At 53.1% G+C, this 7,624-nt stretch overlaps 1 long non-coding RNA gene across 1 annotated transcript in view; it reads left to right on the forward strand.

Moving 5' to 3' along the window:
* LOC111817253 overlaps positions 1–7,206 on the forward strand; it is a 9,531-nt gene extending 2,325 nt beyond the window's left edge. The window contains exons 2-3 of the long non-coding RNA XR_002821495.1: positions 2,474–2,653; positions 3,078–7,206. This is a non-coding gene — a long non-coding RNA (uncharacterized LOC111817253). The remainder of the gene's footprint in view (positions 1–2,473; positions 2,654–3,077) is intronic.
* The last annotated feature ends 418 nt before the right edge of the window (positions 7,207–7,624 follow it).

Here is a 7,624-nt window from a genome sequence, read left to right on the forward strand (position 1 = left end):
CCCCCCAGCCTCCTCCCCAGCCTCCTCTCCTACCTTCTCCCCAGCCTCCTCTCCTACCTCCCCCCAGCCTCCTCCCCAGCCTCCTCCCCAGCCTCCTCTCCAGCCTCCTCTCCAACCTCCTCCCCAGCCTCCTCTCCAGCCTCCTCTCCAGCCTCCTCCCCAGCCTCCTCTCCAGCCTTCTCCCCAGCCTCTTCTCCAGCCTCCTCCCCAGCCTCTTCTCCAGCCTCCTCCCCAGGCTCCTCCCCAGCCTCTTCTCCAGCCTCCTCCCCAGCCTCTTCTCCAGCCTCCTCCCCAGCCTCTTCTCCAGCCTCCTCCCCAGGCTCCTCCCCAGCCTCCTCCCTAGCCTCCTCTCCAGCCTTTTCTAGACAGCTGCGGGAACACTGCCCCTGAGCTGGCGCTGGCCACCGCCCACAGCCCAGAGTGCCAGCGCAGGCCTGAGGACAGCGTCTGGGCCACCTGTCTCCTCCTGTCCCAGTTTGGTTTGGTCATAAAGGAGGATTTATTGGACTACAGAAACCAAACACCCAAATCATGTTGCTCTTTGTGCTTTGGCATAAATGTAGGACTTGCTGGACCCCGGGGGCCCCTCCTCAGAGGGCCCTGCCCTCGTGCTGGGGAAAGAAACCCAGAGACCGGCGAGGGCCCACTTCAGTGTTGATGCAAACTGCTTAACTCACGGTGAAAGCCGGCACAACTCTAGAGAGCTGAAATGTCAAAAGAGAAATAAGAAGCTGCCCTACTCAGCCCAGTGACCATTGCTGAGGTCGGACACCGTGCGTCCTACGACAGGACAGCTGGAGAAGCATCCGGGGCCTTCCGTACCTGAGGCGTCACTGCAAGGACTAGCACTGCGAGTTTTCAGGCATGCGCCGGCAAGGATGGGGAAGGTAAGGCCAGCAGGCCGTCTTGATTTCAGCTGGGAGTGTGTTCAGAAGAGCACAAAGGAAACATTTTGGAGGAAAGCTTTTGGCAGTAGCCATCAAAATGTTAAATGTTTACACCCTTGAACCTATAAATCCTGTATCTGAGGGGGCCCCAAGAAATGCTCACAGGCCAAAGGAGACTGGAGCACGAGGCTGTCACAGCGGTGTGCTTTGCAACTGCAGAAAGAGGACCCTGCCCGCAGTTGTGGCAGAGGCAGCGGCCAGAGGGAGGGAGGCCGCGTGTGTCGACGTGTGTGTGGAGACCGAGGCCCTGTGCCGGTTTTTAATGCAGATCACAGAGAACAGCTACAAGTGTCTAAATACATCACTCACACTGCATCAAACCGCAGAAAACCATTAGCAAATAGGCTTTTGGGAGCCAGGCCTGGATGGACCATGTTCTTTCTGCGTGACATTTCCATTGAGAATGCACCACTTTTTAATACGCGAAGCAAGGAGGACATTTCCACCTTAAGAAACACAGCGCAAAACCTTGTGCAAAAAATGTTCTAGGCAATGGGGATTTGAAAGGATTTAAAAATGTAGTCTGTATCCTTGAGGAATTCACAAAATAGCTGGATGTACATATTCAAAAGAAAGACACTCCGCCTTGTCCTTCGAGGAATTATCTCGGAGCTCCAACTCGCTTGGTAAATGCCACCTTTAAATGGTTATGTGAAATGTTCTACTCCTTTTAAGGCTTTTTATAGTTATTCAAGTATCAAGGTAGGTTTAACTTCAGCTTTTTCCTTTATTCGAGAAATATTTACCATACATTCCACGGCAAAACCTGTGTGCTAAGGGAGGGGGTAGGATTTCTTATCTGACCATGGGAAGTTTGCAGTTGGGTACAAACACAAGAGATTCATATAAATAGCAACAATACAACACCAGAAAGTTTCTGTGTCCTGACAGAGTGACCATGCCCACAAGCTGTCACAGTGGGACCTTCGGGAAGGCCAAAGTCTCCTTCCAAATTTAGAAGTCACCCAAGGAGCATGGAGGAGCTCCAGCTTTTCTCAAGCGCCTAGTTTTTGTTTTTACTTCAGTGACAGCAGCCCTGGCACCCAGCAAGCTTGTCGTGGGACTGATGTCGCGATGAGTGGTGAGTACGGGTGCTCAGGGTCTCGCGTCTGCTCCCCGGGTGGGCTGCGGGTCGGGAGTGTTCGGCTGAGTGCCAGTTGGGTGGCTTAGGCTCACCACACCTGCTCCACAAAAACAGATTTGGACAGGCTTTTCTTGTAACTGGAAACTTCTCAAAAGTCACATTTGTGTGCAATCCATGTACACCTTCTGCACACTGGGAGGCTGCTTGTGTTCACAGGGCCTTGGTGGACAGCCAGGGTGACCAGCGTGACCCCCAAATCCTCAGTTCTGTGCTTTAGAGAATCCCCTAGCAAAGGCATTTATTTTCTTCATGAAGGTCTCACCTTCCCCTGGCTGCAGCAGAGAGACCTGGGTGGCAGGCCTGGCAGGGCAGGGCCTGTGACCACAGATGCACACATATGCCCACACACCAGCCAGTGCAGAGTATTCCTACCGTGCTGCAGTTCTTAGGCACCAGGACCTGGAGAGCAGAAGCGAGCGGCCTGCCCTGATGCTCTAGGAGCCTGTAGGCTGTGGACAGGAGCGAAAGCATCATAAACTGTGCTAACAGCTGCCATTCCGGGGGCCTCCTGGGCTCAGGCTCTATGCTAGAGTGGTTTCAGTCACAGCTATAACCTTGCAGGGTAGGTTGCATGGGCTTTCTTTCTGGTGAGCTAGGAGGGCAGCGTCCAGGACCCGGGGAAGGTGGCAACGCTGCAGGAGGGGCAGATGGTGGACAAGCAGCCCTGAGGCCCAGAGGCGACCCACTGTGGCTTCGTGAAGGAGGTACTTATGTGACCAAGAAAGTGGCCTGATTTAGTCAGCTCTGTGTCCCTGCACACCTCAGGCAGCCATCTGGGGCCTTCCCGAGGACTCACGTGGGAGAGGTGTGGCAGGAGCATTGCCAGTCTCCCTGGCCAGCAGGTGATGCATCTGTCTTTGTCACAACCACGATGTCGGCTGCGCACCAACCCTCGACCCCCGCCCTTGGCAGAACCAGGGCTGCGGGTTGGCTGAATCCTCCCTGGTCTAGGAGGTTCATTTGCCTTTCTCTCCACTTCCTGAAAGCTCTGCAGGTGGTGGCAAAATGTGACCTGTGACGTCAGGCAAAACCACTTCCCGTTGATGCCCACGCATCACCTGCACGGCGTAAGGGTTGGACCTGGTGGTCTCCTCAGCGCTGACCCGCTCTGCTCAGCCACTAACCCACTGCTGCATTTGGAGAAGATGAATCTCCATGTCGCTGTACTCCTGTCGGATGGGTTATCTTTATTGCAATAGTTCACCTTTACAGTTAAAAAAATATTACCCTAAACACTAACTGTACTGTGAAATGTGGGTTTTGAGGATCTTTAAGGAATGGTGTCAGTGGATCCAGGGTTTAACCTAGATTCCATCAACTATGGGCGCCTGGGACTTGCTCTGCCTTTCTAAGTCTTCTGATTTCAGGAAGACATCTTACCCTGGAAGGTTACTGCAGGGCTCATGTAAGGTGATAGATCTGAAAGAATGACATTGGGAAGATGAGAAACCAAGCGAGTGTCTGCAGGAATGGAATTTCCAATATGATATTCTCCATTGGCCAAGATGTGGCAGGCAGGTACAAGGCAAGGAGCAGGCAATTAGGAGTAAACACAGGGCACTCCCAGATCCAAGCCCATCGGCAAAATTGGGAAAGAGCTTGCTGACAAAGTAAGAGTCAGGAAAAGGGTGGCTGGGCTCTGCTGAGGAGAAAGATGGCCACTATTTTGAGCAGGACCAGGACCTCATGGATCTAGACAGAAACTCATTGCCAAGTTTTTCCTTGTGTCAATCTGTCTCCTTCTACCGGAACCTGAGAGTGGGGTCAGCGAGTCTCAGGTTCATGGTGCTTCTCAGATTGCGCGCTTTGGTATCAGCTGGCTGTCCCCTGCCATGGCTTTCAGGGCTGAGGAAATGGGCCAGGGAAGTGAGATGACAGACCTGAGGTCACAGCACGGTGGAGAACCTCCGGGCGAGAAGGAGATGGGCATGGCCTGCACCCCCGCCGGGGGCTGGCCGAAGAACTGAGCTCACCCCACTGCTCCGGGGCCACTGGATCTCTCCAGGACAAGACTCATCACAAGATTAGTTGGCAGCCGGGTGTGGTGGCACACAGCTGCAATCCCAGCATTTGGGGGACTGGGGTGGTGGATCCCTGTGAGCTGAAGGTGGATCTGAGCCACATAAATGAGTTCAAGGCCAGCCTGAACTACGTTTGTGAGAGCCTGTCTCAAACACCAAAGGAGGAAGTTAGAGCCATGAGCAATCTGTTCTTGTATAATAGGCTGGAGCCAACAGCATGATGTATGGAATATTGTGTCCTGCTAGGTTCTGTGACAAAAATCTAAGTTTACACTACTTGCCCTTGAGCAGGACCAGCAGATCCCTCCTGCCATGGTGGAGAACTGTGTCCTCTTCAGTGGCTTCCCTGAGGTGGAAGACTGCAATCCAGCCACTAACAATCAATTGGGCTTTGTCTTCTCCATTAGAATGGTGGAAATCATTACTGTTGTTATCATGCCGTTAGGCGATTATTTATTCAGGGCCTCGCGTGTGGCCCACACCATGCCATTATCTATGCGATCTCCCATCTGCACAATCAACCAGCTGCACACGATCTGCAGATGCCTCCGCTGAGGCTCAGCATGGGTAGGTAACTTGCCTGAGGTCACACAGGTGCTAAGAGGCTGAGCCAGGACAAAAACCCAGTTATGTATGTGTGGCTCCAAGCCTGTGGTCCCCCTCATGCACTGTGGGCTCAGGGACAGCGGAGAAGCAACGGTAAGAATGAAAACACTAGACAGTTGGCTGCATCAAAATCACCAGAACCATCAAAACTTGAAAGTCAGCAACCAAAATCATCAATCCTTCCATGGACCTAACTGGATTCTCCAAAAAGCCTACAGGTGACACGTAAAAAGACAATGTCATTAAATCTGATGAGTGCTAATTAAGCATCTCGGGAACCCTTTTGAAAGATAATCTTTGTTAGCTGACTCAATGATTTCATCCAGCTGGACCATTTAGAAAAATGACTCAAAGAAGCTCTTTTTAAATAGCATCATTTAGGGTCTGCTGAGAAGAAAAGAAATGGTAGAATGCAAGTGATTAGCTTGGAGACGTGGGGCAGTGCTGCAGGCAAAGCAGAAGGGAGCGAGGTGGCCCAGCCACGGCTGTAGAAAATGTCTCCCATTGCTATCGCTGGGAAGGGTGGAGGTGGCAGCCACCTACCTCTACCTCCAGTGGCACCTGCTGTCCTGTCATCAGTAGCAGGAAGCTAGGAGGGCTCAGGCCTGCATAGAGAGGTGACAGGTAAGCTGGGGACACCCTATGAGAAAGGCCTTGAGCTTTTTGGGCAGTGAGCCTACTTCAGGAAATGCTCCTCTGGAGAATAATCGGCCAGCCAGAGTCATCCCAGCATGGTCACTCACCATTCTGGCTGAAACGTGGTTTGCTCCCCAGTGGCTTGTGTGTTGAAAGCACTGTCCCCAGAGTGATGTTGGGAGGTGGCAGAGCTTTAAGTGGCAGAGCCTGGTATCCTCCTTAGATTATGAGGGCATCACCTGCAGAAGGGACTCATTTAGTTCTTGAGTATGAGTTGTTATTTATAAAGGAAGACTGGCCCCTCCCCACCCCTGGCTCCTGTGTCACCATGTGACCCTTCCACATTGTGATGCCGTCCACCTGGAGGTCCACCTCAGGTGGATGGTGCTGTGCTCTTGGATTGCCAGAACTGTAAGAAAAGGAAACCTCTTTTCTTGATAAATTATCTAGCCTTGGGTAGCTTTGTTCTAGCACCAGAAAGCAAACTGGCACACCTACCAGGCATGGTAGCCATGTCTACAGATGCTGTCTCTGCTTCTTACCAACTACTCCATGGCTTGGTTTTAATATCTAAGTTTTACATGTGCAAACAACCTAAACTCAGCCAGATTAGTTAGTATGCCCAAGTCTGCATGTGTGGAATTTCTACCGCGGGTCTTCTTATCAGGATCCAAACATTTCTATCTAATGCAGGGCCCCTTCTTTGAGCCAACTCACACCGACTTCTTTCTGAATAGTCGGAAATCATGGAGGAAGAACCCAAAAAATAGGGCACGCAAAATCTAGAAAAGGATTTGTTTAAGAAGATAAGTAACCCTGCTACAATAAGGAACCAGTGACAAGAGAGGCCAGAGGCACACAGAGGGGACTGCTGCGTGGCTGAGAGTAACAGCCCCGAGCACTGTCCCTGGTCTGGCACTGAAGGCTGAACAGACAGGAGCCAGGAGGCCCCTGCACCCCGGCGGGGGACTGCGCGCAGGATTCCCAGTGTCAGGAGAAACAAGGACCAACATGGGGGCGCGGGGACAGGGAAGAGGATTCTGGGAAAAACTTTAAAATCTTGCTCTAACTTTCTTCTTTTTAGCTAAAAAAGAGCTGCAGTAAAATTTATGTAGAGGGAGATGAAGTTCAACTCCCCAGTTCTGGTAAACCTAGACGCCCGACTGAGCCCTGCAGGTCGGTCTCCCCTGACCCAGGAAGCTGCGTCTGCCCCTCCCCGGGCCATCTGCTGCTCCCCTCCAGCCGCGGCCTCCACTTGCGGTCAGAGGCCGGCACTTAGCCGGACAAGAACTCCGTGGTGTGCACCGCCGACCAGGCCTGTCTGCGGGTGCAGCGCTTGGGGGTCAGCGGTGCTGGCGTCTCCACCGCGCGTGTTTCCGGATTTCCGAGTCGCGCTCTCACCCACAGCCCTACGTCAGCGGCATAGTCATTACTCTTCTGTGGGTGGAATGTCACCGCCATCGAGGAAGCTGCTGTGTAGGGACACAGCTGCGCGCCCCTGCTCTTGTCTTAAAGTCCATTTTCTGCCCCCATCCTTCTCCCTCCGTGCTCAGATCCCCTTCTGCCACAGACGTCAAGGAGTCTTGAGGTGTCGCCCTTCCCAGGTCAACAGTCACAGCCGCAAGAGCCTACAGGGGAAACGAGACTCCCCCGTGCTTCCCACGTGTTCGTTAAGAGTATGGGAGCACTTGGGCGAGATTATTTAGAAGTCTAGGAACGGATGGCTCCCACTTCCAACCTGTCTTCCCACCGGCCCCGGGCACCTCCTGGTGGTACGGTGATGCCTCCCTGCCCGCCTGTGCCCCTCACTCATTGTGCACTCGCCGTACTAAGGGTAGAAGGGGCAACAGAAGAATGACGCTACGTTTCTCTTTCTTCCTTCATTTGCTACAAATAAAGAGGCTGGGCATGGTCACACATAGGTGCCGTCCCAGCTCCACAGAAGGCAGAGGCAGGAGTCCAGGAGTCAAGACCAGCCTGGGCAGCATAATGAGACCCCATCACCCCAAAAAGGGAATCGATAGGGCTAAGAGACTCTTAAGAAGCAGGAGAAAGTCTGGCCAAGTGGCACACAGCGCCATTCACATCAGTGTCCCCTCCTTCCCCTACTCACCCGGCCTGCAAGGAGTTGGCGGCACTCTAAGTGCACAGCAGGCTGGTGGCCTGGCCAGGAGGCCTCCTCGCTCCATCCACCTCAGCCACTCCCATCCGAGGACACTGACTCATTGACAGATCCCCGGACCCCTTCGGAAGACCTCTTGGGCTGGTAC

Source organism: Octodon degus, unplaced genomic scaffold (assembly GCF_000260255.1).
Source record: "Octodon degus isolate 3935 unplaced genomic scaffold, OctDeg1.0 scaffold00052, whole genome shotgun sequence".
NCBI lineage: Eukaryota > Metazoa > Chordata > Mammalia > Rodentia > Octodontidae > Octodon > Octodon degus.